A 15716-nucleotide genomic window follows, 5' to 3' on the forward strand; every position below is an offset into this window, starting at 1 on the left:
TGTTTCCTAGTTTTCATTGATTGATTTTGTGAATAAGTCTGTGCTATTTCCTGGGTAGTTTCGACGGACTTTTCGTTTTCGTCTTTTGTTTCTGATAAGGTTGATGAAGTGTTTGTTGTTCAGCCTTTCATAGAAGGCTGCATTGTTTCTTGAAGTAGCCAATTTGCTCTTATTTTCCATTTATATTTCCTAAATGTCTAATGCTCTTTTGTATTTTTTGATTTTCTTGTATTTTTTTTTTTTTTTGATGGTGTGGTGATTCAGTGAACCTGGTGGTGTGTAGCGTGGGAATTAAGTTAATTCGCGATATAGTTGTTTGTTTCTATCCGTTCGGTTGCCTTGCGTTTTGCTGGAAGTATTTGGCAGTGACGATTTTCATTTCGGCCGCCCACCATTGATGGAACGAAAAACATGCGTGTTTTTCGTTCCATAGTTTTTCGCATTCTGTTTTTATGTCCAAGTCTTGGAAGAGGCTGAATTTATACAGTAACCTGTGTTCATTTTCCAGTAACCTGGGCCTGTTTCCATGCCTCGAACCAAAGGTATTTTCGCTTCTACCATCTTGGGGTCTGATACGTGTTCAGTGATGTTCATGTTGAGATGTTGTATGTTTCCATCCCCTGTTGCTAAGGTTGCTGTTGTATATAAATTCGATCGATTCTTGTGTGGATGTTTTTACAGGTGTTGCTCCAGGTTGCAGAGAATATGTTTCCTGTTTTTAGCAACCCAATAGTCAATTATGTTTATTTCTCGGCACGTTCTGACGATTTCGGCTGTTCCTGAATTCCCTGTGAGGTTGTTCCCTCCCTGTCTGGTACCTCTACGCAGTTCCAGTCTCCCCCGATTATGAGAAAATCATGTCCTGCCAGGTAGGTGTGTCCTTCTGCTTCTCTATTTGATGAATATACATAGACTATTTTGTATATTATGTTATCTATTGTCCAATCGACTGTGACGATTCTCCCTTCAGTATCTCTGTGCATGTTGGTGATGTGTACTGTCATAGGAGTTTTCACTAGTATAGTGAAAACTCCTATGACAACTCCTCTTGCTCTGTCGGTGTCAAAGCTCCAGAAGCTTTGGACGTGGTACGTTTGTTCGATTTTTTTTTTTTTTTATTTCTCTTATATAGTGTTTGTGTGTGTTTCCTGTAGTAGCAGGAATTGTATATTTCTTTGTTGCATTGTGGTTATTATTATTTCTTGTTTGTTGGCGTTTTTAAAACCCTGTACGTTAAGGGTTGCAACGTTTATTGTTGCTGCCATGATTAAAGTTGTACAGTGAAATCAAATGTCTTGTTCAGTTGTGTTTTTAGTGCTTCTACCATGTCTGGGTGTGGTTTACTCCCAATGATCGGCATGTTTTGTATATGTTGTCTTCTAGGGTTGTTATCCATTGGGATTTTTTCTTTATCCCATAAATAAGGTCGGCACGGTATTCCATTTTCAATTGGATACAACATGTGTGGGGTACCAGTTTTTATTTTAGCTTTTTTCAAAAGTTTCGACTGCAAATATTAATTTTTTTTCCCTACCATTTCTATTGCTGCATTTGGTTGTCGCGTTCGTGCACTTGTGGTTGTTTGCGGTGTTTGTACTTGTTTTGGCTTTATTATGGTTTTTACTGCTGTTTTTTGTTTTCGTTTCGTCCTCTTTGGATTTTGAATCATTAGTTGCTTTCCCTTGTATTTCGGATATTACTTCTTGTGTTTGTACTTCCGGGGTTTCCGTCAAAGATGAATTGTTTTTTGTTTTATCATCCTCGTGATCTTCTGTAGTTGTTGCTGATTGCGTTTCCTTATTCACTGTGGTTTCTTGTGTTTGTTTCTGTTTTCCTTCGGGGGAGCAATCCATACTGAGGTGATCTTTAGAACTGCACCTCTTGCACTGTAATGCGACCCCTGCGTAACTCATGACTAATTTCCATCCGGCCACAGTTAAGATGTTTGGGACCGGCCTTTCCATTATCATGGAAATTGTCATATTTCCCGTTTGAATTGAGGGAAAATCTTTCTGGGCATGGGCGTCTAATGCTTATTTCTTTGCCGTATTTTGCTAGGGTTTCTTTGATCCAAAGATCCTCCAACTCTATTGGGACTATCTGTATTCGGATAATTTTTCTGGACAAATCTACTATATTGGGGATGATATTGTGCCCATTGAAACACCCTTCGAGGAGGGTATCTCTGGATTTGGGGGCTTCTGTCAGCTGAAATCGATTTCCTGGACAGTAGGTAATCCAGATGATTTCTTTTTCGTCTCCTAGTATTTTTATAACTTCTCGGAGCAGTCGTCTTTCACCACCTCTTCCTCTCCTGGTATCTGAAACTGAACAGAGTTTGGTCTGTTAAAAGTAATTGGAGTCATGTTATTAGTTATGAAAGGGGGGGGGGAACGAAACCAAACCAAGGAGTGAGGGAACACGCGTGGTGTTGGGAAGGGGAGTGCAGTGTTCCCACTCAGTCTCAATCCTACTTCCCACCTCCCTATATATATAATCAAACCTGAAACCACCACTGGTCCTCGTTGCGGGTGGGGCCTACGCGGCCTTTTTTGTCGTCGTGTAATTTTCGTACAGAGGGGGAACGACGTAGCTTTCGGAACCGGTGCAATGTGAGAATCATGTACACATCTGCAAAAAAAAAACAAAAAAAAAAAACAGTGTTTGTTCTATCCCCAGTGCGGGGGTCTCTCAGGCTTTGCCTTAAGAATACCTGCCGCTGAAAAATCCAGCTGAAAAGCATACCACACTTTGATCTTAGCCAAAAGGCCGAGAAGCGATCCTGATAAGAGCAGATATTATGGGAGTTCATATCGTTCATCATCGGCCTTTGAAGTATAAAGAATGCTGAGGGTCAGCAGGCAGTGAGAGAGGAAAAAATTGAAAGGCAGAGTAAGATAGTCAGAAGTAATAAAGAGACCTCAGTCGACCTGTTTAACTATGTAACCCGACGGTTATGGCTAAAAAGGTCCGCAATCATCTGTTCTGAAAACAAACAAAAACAACAAAAAGAAACCAGGTAGTAAAGACCTAAATTACCTTAGTTTGAACAATTATTTGAACTTAAAGGAAAGAGCCGGAAAAAATCTTGAATATGAACTATTGAAAAGACCAGGTTAACCAAGAAATCGGCGAAGAACCTGCCCCGAGTGATACAGCCCACAAGGAGCTGCACAGCCTCGACGTAAGCTTTCGCTGTTCGGGTTCTATCAGACCGACCCCCTCATGTGTGAACTAAACTAAATATAAAGCGATTAAAACAAAAATGAAGGAAGAAAGCGTTGTTGTCTTCCTGGTTATTACCCCAAAGTCTTCTCTGAAATCGCTTGAAAATCCATTCACTGTTCTCCACGATATCATCCTTAGTCAATCTGCTCAAGGTGTAGTGTAGCATAGCTGAGCTTCTTTCCGTCTCGCTCACGTCCTTCAAATATATCCCAGTAATTGGTCGGGCATGACTGTGGGGATGTCGTCGGAGCAGAGGCCTAACCATTAACACCTACTCTATCATGCCGAAGGTAAAATTTTGGCTGAGTCGGTTCTGTGCATTAGTATGAACAAGTTTTCTGCAGCTTCTATGGATGCTCTACATTTCCTTAATAGTATACCTCCATTTATATATTTAAATTGTTTGACCGGGGTAGTTTTCTCAACATTTACCTCCGAAGGGGTTACGTCATCCGTTTTTGATTTTTTTGTATCTTCTTCCTTTGGGTTTAATGGGCGTTTTTCTCTGGCATTAGTAGCCTCCATTTCTTCTATTTTTAATTTCATTGTTGTTACGCTTCTTTTTTCTTTTCTTTTTTTTTCTGTGGAGGCGATTCTAGGAATCTCCATTACCTCCTCGTCTATATTTTCTTTAGTGTTTTCTACAGTAGTATCTTGTTGTGGTTTTTCATCACCTTTACCTCTGCTGATGTTTCTGTGGCTTGGTTTTCTGTCGTTATTTTGACAGCTGCAGCGTTTAGTACAGGGAAATCTTCTTTTGCCGATTTAGATACCTGCTGTTCTGTGGCCTCTGATTCTTCTCATTTCTACAGATTTAACTCCAGGGTAGTTAACTACTACCTGGGTGAACCCTAAAAAGACACAATTGGGGACTTCCGACTTCATTTCCATAAGGAAAGCACCCTCCCTGGACTTCCAATCTGGGAAGTCTATGTCGCTGCCGATTGTAACATCGCGAACGACTCCGCATTTTGAAAAGACCTGTCGAATCACGTCGTCTCCTTTTTCAACGTATTCAACTGGAAATCTATCTATTTTTAGTTTTCAGAACACTCCCTACCATAAAGGGATAGACTTTCACCCCTGCACAATCGAAACCTTGAAAGAGTTTCGACCGCGTCTCCACATCTTTAACTATCTGATACCTTCCACCCCCATAAGGGGCAAAACCGTAAATGCTCTGTGAACCTACACTAACGCTTTTCTAACTCAACGTTCACTTCAATCCCGAGTCTTAATTCTTGGCAGAAAAGAAGTCATATATATGTTTTTAAATAAATAAATATATATAAAGAAAGTAGAAAGGAATTCCTAAAACAAAGCTGCCACACTAAGTGTTACAGCAAGCCAATACAAAGTCCGAAAATTCATGGACTTTAAATAAATAAAAAGAAAACGAACACCAAGCGTTCCCCGTCAGCAGAAAACTTCTGCTTAGAGGGGGAAGACTGACAGAATAACAAACAAATTATCTTACCAAAGCTGTGCACGATTTTGCAGGGAAACTTGGACTCGAACATGCAGCGTAACTTTATGCAGATACTACGCACACTCTCGCAGGGGAACTTCAACTGGAACTTGCAGCGTAACTTTATGCAGATAACTTCATACAGATCAGACTAGTACCGATCACTTTGTGTGGTGTTACCAAGTCATCATTTCTGTTATAGAGCTGAAAAGCTCTAGTTGTGAGGGTAAACTTTAAGAACGAAAGAAAATTTCTACAATCTGATAAAAACTTTATTCTAGCCCTATATTTTTATGGGTGGTGAGAAGACTACTCCGTCATGGATACAGTTGTACCAGATAGAAGGATGTGACTAGAGATAGAGTATGAACTATTTATATGATTATTGATTAATTGTTATTTGTTAGCCTCAGTGTGTCACCTCATTGGCTATCTGCGATATTAAATTATTATCCTCTCCAACTTGTTGTCCGGGAGAGCGAGAGAAGTAGCTCTTCAAGACATCAAGGAAGAGAAAACTATTTAGGGGAGAGCAGGAAAGAAACTGTTAAATAAAAGTTTTAAAAGAGTAAGATTTGGGATTTTCAAGTCAAAGTGGCAAATTTTGATTCTTAAGTTTCCATTCCATAGATAAGTCAGCCTGGTCAGCATGCACCAATGCCTACCAAACTCAGCCAGGCCATCTCCCCCAGTTTCATCGTCAGGTAATTTCTAATACATGTTCTACAGCTTCTGATAATCAGTTAAACCATTTTTTACATTTTTTTAAAATAGGCTATATTGCGTATCTTACAAATATGAAATTGGAACTCTATTATGGTGTAAAGAAGCAATTTGCATTCGTTTTTAGACATATTTGAAGGTAGGTCTATTAGCTTGAGTGCAAGATTGGAAGAGATTGTGGTGTAAAATCTTATTCCAACCAAGAGCCAAACAGCCTGGGCCGTGAAACAATCGTAAAAAAGATGGACAATGGTTTCGCTTTCCTGACAAAAGACACACTGGTCTGTTGACCACTTGTTCCATTCAGAAACTAGATAGTTCACAGGTAGGATTCTATACGTAATTTTAAAGTTGAGCTGTTTCCGAGTAGCATACAAAAAGTTAAGAGTTGTTTTTCCATGTACATCTTTCTTCTTCTGACATATTTTCTGCATCTATTAACTTCCTTAGGGTGTTATAAATTGTTCTTTTGTTAAGGGCGATGCCCGGCTCTTGTAGATATGGCGTGAGTATCTTGATGATATCTATAATGTCTTGGTACTCTTTAAAGGGAAAGATCGCTTGCGGTTCTGCATACACAATCTTGAAAATCTAGTACCTAACCGGTATTTGATCAAACCGTGGGCGTGAAAAGGATTTTTCAAAGCTTTGATGAGTTCATCTAAACGAATTGCTGCTATACTTTGTTATCAATGGTATATTGAAACCCCCATTTTCAATTGGTCTTGTCATTTTTATTCTTTTCATTTTATCCTTTTGGTTTTTCCAAAGGAAACTGTAAATTATTTTTTCACACTGCTTTATAAAATGTTTCGTGGTAATGAACGGAGTAGTGTAGTAAGTAATAACAGGAAACGTAAATTGTTTGATAATTTGTGCTCTTCCTGTAAAATCTATGATGCAGGAATTCCACTTGAGTTTGTCAAGGATTTCTTAATGGTTGGAAATTTGTGTTTTTGTTATTAAAAAACACTCCCAGTATTTTAACTGGGGGAACAGGTGTCTTAATTTCGTCCCAGTAGCCGATAGGAGTGGCCGTCTTTTCTTTATTAATTTGGATCCTGACGCTTGTTGAAAAATTTGAATTGAATTCAAATCTTTCAATTCAAATCTGCGTATTCAGAATGCTTATATCATCTGCATACATTAGACATTTAAGTGAAGGACCCAGCTGATTGTGGTAGCTCTACACCTTTAATATCTATCCGAATTTCTTCTAATATAATTTGCAAGGATTTCGATATCCTTGTCGTACGTACGCCCCTTGTGATCTTGATTGGGTCTGAAAGTGTTTCACTGATGGAAATTCGGCTGTAGATGTCGTGGTAAATAGTTTTTATGGTTTTTAACAGATGAAAGAGGTTTGGTCCTATTCCATGTTTTGGGTGTTTGGAATAAAAGATCGCGCACACTCTATCAAACGCTTTACTTTGATCTAAGGTGATTAAAGTAGCTGGAAATTTTTTGTATTTTAAGTATGAGATGACATCTCGTAAGAAAAAAATGTTGTGAGACACTCCTCTGCCTGGCCGTTTCTTACAATGGTTGGTAAGACGGGTAGAGAGGCATTTCGTAAGAATTTTACAATTCGTGTTTAGTAAAGTGATTGGTCTCCAATTATCAATTTAAATTTCATTTTTTCGGGACAAGTGTGGTGATTCCAATTTTTTGAGATTACGTGAGGTTTCCTTTTTTAATGCAGTATTCAATTTCAAGTAGGAGTGCTGTACCTAGTATTGTCCAGAATTTATTATAGAATTCTACGGGAAGTCCATCGATTCCAAGTGCTGAATGTTTTTTTAAAAGACTTCATTGCTGTCTTTAGTTCCAGGAGAGAGAGAGAGAGAGGTTTTTCAATCATCTCTTTCTGGGAGTCAGACAATGTTAATTTTTGGTTTAAAAGACTGGGCCACAAGGTTTCCTCAACTATTTCTGCTGTGTGTTCTTTATTGCTAGAAATCTTGTTGTATTTTATTTCTTCGATATTTTTGTTTTTTTTTAAATCATATTTGATTTGCTTGAAGAATAATCTTGTTTTTCTGCTGACTTTTTTAATTCTTAACTTAATAAGTGTAAAAAGCTTCAGTGGGAAATATAAGGTTATTACTACTGCTGCATTATCTGAGATCCTTAAAGTGTGACTCATAGTGTCAATAATAGTTTGTCTTAGAGAGCTTATTAGGTTTTGTGATATGTACAAGTGGTCTAATCTTATATTGACAGCTCTACTGGATTTCCATGTGGTGCATTTTTGTTCTGGATACAAGATATTCCAGCTGTCTGATAGGTTGTATTCATAGCATAACTCAGATAGTTGATGTTTTCCAACATCGCCTTGGTTAGGGTCACCTCCTTCTTTGTCTTGAGCGGTATTCATTACAAAATTGAAGTCTCTGCCCATGATAATTTCAAATCAAATGTACCATCTAAATAGGGTAAAGATACAGATCAGACTAGTACCGATCACTTTGGTGTGGTGTTACCCAGCCATAATTTGTTATAGAGCTGAAGAGCTCTGCATACAAGGGTAAACTTTAAAAAAGGTAAGACAATTTCTACTGTCTGTTAAAAACTTTATACTATATGTATGTTATAAGGGGGAGGGGAGACTATTCCGATTATAGTTCACTTATGTGGTCAGTTTTGTTTTTGGTTGGTTACTATTTGTTAGTTAGTTTGTTTATTACTTCATTGACTATTGGTAATATTAAGATATTATTCTCTTTGACTTGAGGGTTATTTTTCTGACTTGTTTGGAAGCCAGAGTAAAAATTCATCAGGGAAAAGTAACTGTTAAGTAAGGGTTAATTTAATAAGATTTGGGAGAGAAATTAACATGTCAAATTTTAATTCTTAAATTGTCGTTCCAAAGGTAGGCAAGGATGGGGGGGGGGTGCACCATTGGCGACTAAAAACCGCTGAACCCATCTCTTCCAGTTTCATTGTCAAATAATTCTTCATACTGGCTCTACAACTTTTAATTATATCAGGTAAACATTTTTTACATTTATTGAAGTACGCCGTGTTGCGGATTTTCCAAATATGGTATCGAAACTCAATTATGGTATATAGAAGATGGCACTGTTTTATAGGCATTGTTGAAGGTAATTCAAATAGACTAATTGCTAGGTTGAAAGAGATTGTGGTGTTGAATCTTGTTCCAACGAGACGCCAAACGGCTCGTGCAGTGAAACAGTCATAAAAAAGGTGAGCGATGGTCTCGCTCTCTAGGCAGAAGACACATTGGTCTTTAACTCTCTTGTTCCATTTGGAAACTAGGTAGTTCACTGGGAGAATTTTATAGGTGATTTTGACGTCGAGCATTTTCCTGGTGGCATACAGAAAGTGTGTTGTTTTTCCAAGTAATTTTTTTTCCTTTTCTGTTAAAGTTTCTGTATCCTTTCGGGATCTTAGGATGGGGTAGATTGTTGATCTATTATTGAGGCCGATGTTTGGATCTTGAAGAAATGGTGAGATGGTACTGATGGTTTTTATGATTTCAAGGTACTCTTTAGAGGGGAAGATAGCTTGAGGTCCTGCATATGTAATCTTGAAAATTTTGCAATATCTAGAACCTAACCAATATTTAATTAGACCATGACCAATGTGAAATGGATTCTTTAAAGCTTTGATGAGTTCAACTAAGCGAATTGTCTCAATATTTTCTGTTATTAGAGGAATGTTTAAGCCGCCATTATCAATTGATCTTGTCATTTTTATTCTTTTTATTTTGTCTTCTGGTTTTTCCAGAGGAATCTATACATTATTTTTTCACATTGTTTAATGAACTGCTTCGTAAAATTAAGAGGAGAGACATAATAAGCGATGACAGGAATCATGAGTTGTTTATTAATTTGGGCTCTTCCTGTGATACATGAGTCCCATTTAGATTTGATTTTATTAATTTTGTCAAGAATTTCTTTTTGCTTGGCAAGAGAGTTTTCATTGTTAAAAGAGACTCCAAGGATTTTAACTGGGAATTTAATTTCAGGCCAGTAGCCAATAGGAGGCATAGCTGCCTTTTCTTGGTTAATTTTTGATCCTGATGCTTGTTCGAAAATATTGATTGAATGGGAGAGACCTTCCTTTGATTGCTCACTGCGTATCAGAATGTTTATGTTGTCTGCGTACATCAGGATTTTGAGAGGTGGGCCTGCAGGTAGTGGTAGATCTACCCCTTTTATTTCTGAGTTTTCTCTAATGTGGTTAGCCAAGATTTCGATGTATATCACATAAAGAACTGGGGATAATGGACATCCTTGTCGAACTCCTCTTGTGATCTTGATTGGGTCTGAAAAAGTTTCATTTATTAAAATTCTACTGTTGATATCATGGTAAATGGTTTCTAATATATGGAGAAGGGTAGGGCCTATTTCGTGTTTTGCAAGAGTCTGAAATAACAGTTTGTGACACACTCTGTCGAAGTCTTTACTTTGGTCTAAAGTGATTAATGTAGCTGGAATTTTTTTATATTTTAGATATGAAATGACATCTCGAAGGAAGAACACATTGTGGGAGATTGCTCTCCCTGGAACTGCGCATGCTTGGCTGTTGCTTAGAACAGTTGGGAGAACTTGTGAAAGACGTAAAGAGAGACATTTTGTTAGAATTTTATAATCCGTATTTAATAAAGTGATTGGTCTCCAGTTTCCGACCTCTTTTAAATTTCCTTTTTTATGGGAAAAGGGTGATTATACCCTTGTCAGATTTTTGAGATGGGGTGAGGTTCCCTTTATTAATACAGAATTCTATTACCATTAGGAGAGCTGAACCAAGAATTGGCCAGAATTTATTATAAAATTCAATGGGAAGACCATCAGATCCGGGTGCTCAGTGATTTTTGAACGATTTCATTGCAGTCTTGAGCTCAGGGAGTGAAAAGGGTCTTTCAAGTAACTCTTTTTGATAGTCGGACACAATAAGATTTTGGTTTAATAGTCTGGTTCACAAGGATTCGTCAACCGTTTCGGAAGTGTATAGCTGAGTATAGTAGGAGTGAAAGGCCTCAACGTGTTCTTTGTTACTAGAAATGTTCTTGTATATTTTTATTTTCCCTATCCTCCTTAATTTGAGTAAAGAAAGATCTGGTGAATTGGTATTCTGCTGACACTTTTTTGATTCTTGCTTTCAGAAGTTGAGTTTTGATATCCTCCTGTTCGGGTGTTATTATCTGTCTTGGATAGCCTGTTGAATTTGTGAAATGTTGATGTTATTGCTACCATGTTGAAAATAAAACCACTGTATAGTTGTTTTATTTTGGCTGAAATATCTTGCAATTTGCATGATTCTTTTAAATTTTCCCACCACTCGGCTTTGTTTTCTATGTTACTTTATTCCATTTGTTGTATAAGTAATTGGTTTATTTCTTTCTTTATATCTTCTTCTAAGAGTTGTGGATTACATCTCCAATAACCTGGACCAAAGAAAAATTCAGAAGGAAAGTGCAAGGTTATAATAACTGCTGAATGGTCTGACATCTTCATTATGTTACTTGTATTGTCAACAATATTTTGCTTTAAGGAGGTTAAGTTTTGTGAAATATAGATACAGTCCAATCTTGTGTTGATCGCTCTACTGGATCTCCAGGTGGTGCATATTTTTTCTGGATACAGAAAATTCCAACTGTCAAGGAGGTTAAGTTTTGTGAAATATAGATACGGTCCAATCTTGTGTTGATCGCTCTACTGGATCTCCAGGTGGTGCATATTTTTTCTGGATACAGAAAATTCCAACTGTCCATGAGGTTATATTCGTGGGCATAACTTTGCTAATTGAAGTTTCCCGACATCTCCTTGATTAGGATCACCTCCTACTTTGTCTTGAGCTGTGTTCATAACGAAATTGAAATCACCACCCATGATGATTTCAAAACGGCCGTCTAAGTGGGGGGGGGAGGGTTTTTTAAGATTTTCCTTTCAGCTTTGTCAGGAGGAGCATAAATATTGATTAATTTGATACTATTGTTGTTAATTTTAATATTAACAGAAATAATTCTGCCTTCTTGATCTCTTTTGGAGAACAGGATTTTTCCTTTAAAGCTTGAGTTGAAGATAATGGCTACGCATCTACTTCCATTAGTTCCAAAGCTCCAGAACGATTTGAGATTGAACTTGTTTTCGAAGTTTTTAACGGACTTTAATTGATTGATATGTCTCCTGAAGGAAGATGTGATAGGTCATATTATTTTGCAACCAGAATTGTTTTTTAATGTTATTGAATCCTTGTATATTTATAGTAACTATTTTTAGAATGGTTGGTCGCTCCATTACTGGAGCTTGTTGGGTACTTGATTTTTAGATTTTTTTATTGTTTTTCCTGTTTTTACGTTGAAGATCTGGTGACCTGACGGTGTCACAACTATCAGAGCTGGATCTTTTGGGGCCTTGGTTTCCAGTTGTAAGGATAGATTCAAGCAAAACTTGTGGCGACATGGATTGTTCATACTTGTGGGGGGGGGGGGGGTATGCATTCTATTTCTTTTTATCCATAATATTGGTTAACCTTTCCTTCTCGTCCGATTGCGATATTTTCTGAATTTGCTCAGATATTTTTTCTATATCCTTATATTCTTCGTCATTTTGAAGTTTTTCTATAGTAGGTTCAACATAATCCTCTGGAAATTGAGGATTTAGATCATATTGTACTTGTTCCGAGGTAGTGAGGGAGGATTCCACTTCCATGGCTTCATACAAGTTGTCACCTTTTTCACTTGTCAGAATTTGATATGTCTGTTAGAGCGCTAACAGAGGAAGGGAGACTTTGCTCCTCATCTGATAGATTGGTTGCTTCGCTAAATGTTGTTGGAGGATTGAAAGATGTTTTCTTCACATCTGAAGGTGTGATTACTTCAGGAACAGTTGTTGTAGGCGAGCGAGTTATGTTTACGTTATCTTCATCGATGACTTTTGTGTTGTTAGTCGATTTAAGAGAAATTTGGTCTTCAGATTTGTCCTATGTTTTTGTTATTAGGTTTTATTGCTTCTAGAGGGAACTCTTCATTAGACAATATCAGAGGTTTTGATGTTTCACATTGATATTTTCTGTGTGATAGGTTATGATATTGTTTACAAGGTTCATTACAATTGAGTTGAGAGTGGCCGAATGTGTCACAATTTCCACATCGGTTTTTTGGACAATCTTTGGCTGTGTGGTCATCACCTCTGCATTTGCTACATAATCTGGCCATACCATTATAGTTGATCATAACATAGTGGCCTTTAATAGTAACAAAATTGGGTACTGTTTTTGACATCTCCAATTTCAGGTAGATTTTGTCTCCTTGTTCGATGTTAGGATAGTTTTGGAAATGGGCTCTGTGAATATTTAGGACTTTTCCATATACCTGGAATGCTGATCTTAATATGTCGTCCGTGATTTCTGCGGGTAATTTTCTGAAGCATACGAAACTACACTTTGATCTTAGCCAAAAGGCCGAGAAGCAATAACCATTTGCTTTCCTCCAACTTCGGGTGGTAATGGATCTGGGCACGTTTGTGGTGTCATTCAGTTCTTATGACAATCCGCACTGTGAGCAACTTGCCAGAGCACCATTAAATCCACTCAGATTCTTTAAAACAAAAAAATTGCTCACTTGTTTGTAAGCTATTTGTTTGATTCCATTACTTGTGAGCTGACTGTAGAAGTAGTGCAATACCAGAGCAACTCGTGGAATAGCAAGCTCCAAGCACTCTGCTCTCTTCCAAAAATAAGTTTAATATAGACTTTTGCTGGCCTGGGGATCATGTTGGGACTATGGTCTGAAGAAAGAAGACAGATAAGAAAGCATAGGAAAAACCTTGGCCTTAAGAGAGGGATGGGTTCCTATTCAGTCAATTATTATTACTTATTAATTAGAGCTAGCGAAAGATGCCGGTCCCTTTTTTAGTATCTGTTCATCAATGCAGTCTACGTCACTTTAAACTATTGGGGTTAGTTTTGAGATTGCATGAGGTTAGTGTTTTAATAATTAGTATATTACTAAATAAATAAACACAAAATTTAAATAGTGGTTTAATAAGTTGGTTAAGTAATCTATCTCTCAGTTATTTCTGCGTAAGGTTAGTATGCGATTAAACATATACCAATATCTTTTCTATTTTTTAGATTTTGTTAATATATACATATATCTATAGACTTATAGCCTAATTTATCAGTTATAACTATGTAGGGTTAGTATTGTTAGTTCATACCTTGCTTTAGAGCACTTGGCAGCTTTCCAGTTCTTTCATCGCAGAGGCCATTTTTGGTGGGCACCTGAAGTTGGTCTTTCCTGCTGTGATGTAGGGTCCTGTTCAAAGTTTTCGATATTCTAAGTTGCTTGAAATGGAAATAAAGGGTTATTGGGTGAAAACTATGTAGCATTACATGTTTTGAGTGTGTTTGGTTGTACAAGCGTCATGTGTTTGTGGCATCAAAAGTTGCATCGTAGCTGTTCACTATTATTGGAGGTGTCCACCATTTTTTCTTGAACTTGTCTTCTCCCATTAGGGCCAACTTTGTGTGCATGAAGTTTCTAATTGAGGATTTTCTGATGCTATCACATTGAGCTACCCTAGCTGGTGGATTGAGTGCAATCTGTTCATTTCTGATTTTCCATATGTGGAAACAAAGTTCTTTTATTGTGTCAGAAGCAGTAAGTTTTTTGCTTGTGTGGTGGGTATGTTTAAATTTTATCGTTTCTTTTGAGAGAAGCAGGATGATGAATTTGTTAGTCACATAATTCCACTCCCTGTGCCACGGGGCAATCATACAATACATGTTCTTCCCAAGAGGCCAAAGACGCATGTTTCATGTGGGCATCTTCGTGATCTGTATAATTCATGCTTCGTTGGGAAATAAGCATGGAACATTCTCCATGAGAGAGCACTTCTTGATGGGTAAGGGACCATCCTTTTGTAAAAAATAAAAATTAAAAGGTTAAAAAATCCTCCCAAAACAGGAGACGAATAATTATTCCCACTTCCCTCAAATGGGAAATTGGGTATTCCTTCTGTGACCGCAGTGGCAGATACCCCAAACTCAAGTATAATTGAAGAAACCAAAAAGTTACATAACGTCATAGTATTAGAAAGCCCACATTTAACAACAGAAGAATCCCAACAAGGAAACGTAGTATGCTTTAAGAGCATTTTATGGAATGATTCAGAGAATGACAAGATAAACACCGAAATTGAACAAGAATATTTTTTTCTTGAACAACTGGTGAGAGAACAGAAGAACGTCTGAAGAAATCACCAGAACAAGTAATTGATAAAGAAGGAAGCTAAACAGTTAATAATGAACAAGTAAGTGGTCATCCTTGAAGACATTGCGATCCAACACTCAGTAAATGTAGGTCCCAAAAGACCAAGATGTAGGTTGCAGAGTTGTTACACTAATAGTGTCACAAGAAACTGACCACAGAAGCAAATAAAGTAATAAGAAATCAATGAATCAGCCGCTTTCTTCAAAACGACAATAACAGGGAAGTCAACTACAATAAAAATCATCACCCTGAATATCCAAGGTTTCAATAACACTAATAAACAAAAATGGCTACAAGACTACATGACCTACCATAATTAGGACATTGTTTTTCTCCAGGAAATGTTCATTATTCTACCACCAAATCAAGGATGATAGAAAAAAGAAAAACATTGAAGAAATACCGTATAACAAGATCTTCAGCAAAAAATGAACACATCATCGAAGCCTTTCAATTGTATAACATTGCAGAACTAGTGGAAGAAGCATTGTGGCCTAATCTTTTACGCAATAACCAAACATGGACAGTTTCTCATAGAGATCTACTGGAAAAACCCATCTCGCTCATTGAAGTAAAGATGGCATTGAGGACCTTCAAACAGCATGCAGCTCCTGGAATAGATGGCCTACCAATAGAATTCTACAAAGAATTCTAGGCCCAGCATTACTACATGTATTTGAGTACTGCAAAAAAATGAGGAAACCTCACAGAATCCCAGAAAACAGGAATAATTACACTTGTCTCAAAAAAGGGAAATTTAAAAGAAGTTATCAACTGGAGACCAATCACGCTCTTAAATGCAGACTACAAAATACTGGTGAAATGCCTCAATGTCTCTCCCAAGTACTACCAATAATAGTACAGAATGGGCAAGCATGTTCAGCGCCCGGTAAGGTGATGTCTCATAATATCCTTTTCCTACAGGATGTCATCTCTTACTTGAAACACGTAAAACTGCCTGCTGCACTAATCATGCTAGACCACAGTAAAGCCTTTGATCGAGTGTGCCACAAGCTTTTATTCGAAAAGCTCCCAAAGCACAGGATAGGACTA

At 37.5% G+C, this 15716-nt stretch overlaps 1 pseudogene; it reads right to left on the bottom strand.

Annotated features, from left to right (window-relative positions):
* Positions 1–2637: 2637 nt before the first annotated feature.
* On the bottom strand, positions 2638–2781 carry LOC150094803 (U2 spliceosomal RNA; annotated as a pseudogene).
* Positions 2782–15716: the final 12935 nt, after the last annotated feature.

The sequence above is a fragment of the Typopeltis vanoorti genome, chromosome 21, assembly GCF_054136105.1.
Source record: "Typopeltis vanoorti isolate ZY-2024b chromosome 21, IOZ_Tvanoo_1.0, whole genome shotgun sequence".
NCBI lineage: Eukaryota > Metazoa > Arthropoda > Arachnida > Uropygi > Thelyphonidae > Typopeltis > Typopeltis vanoorti.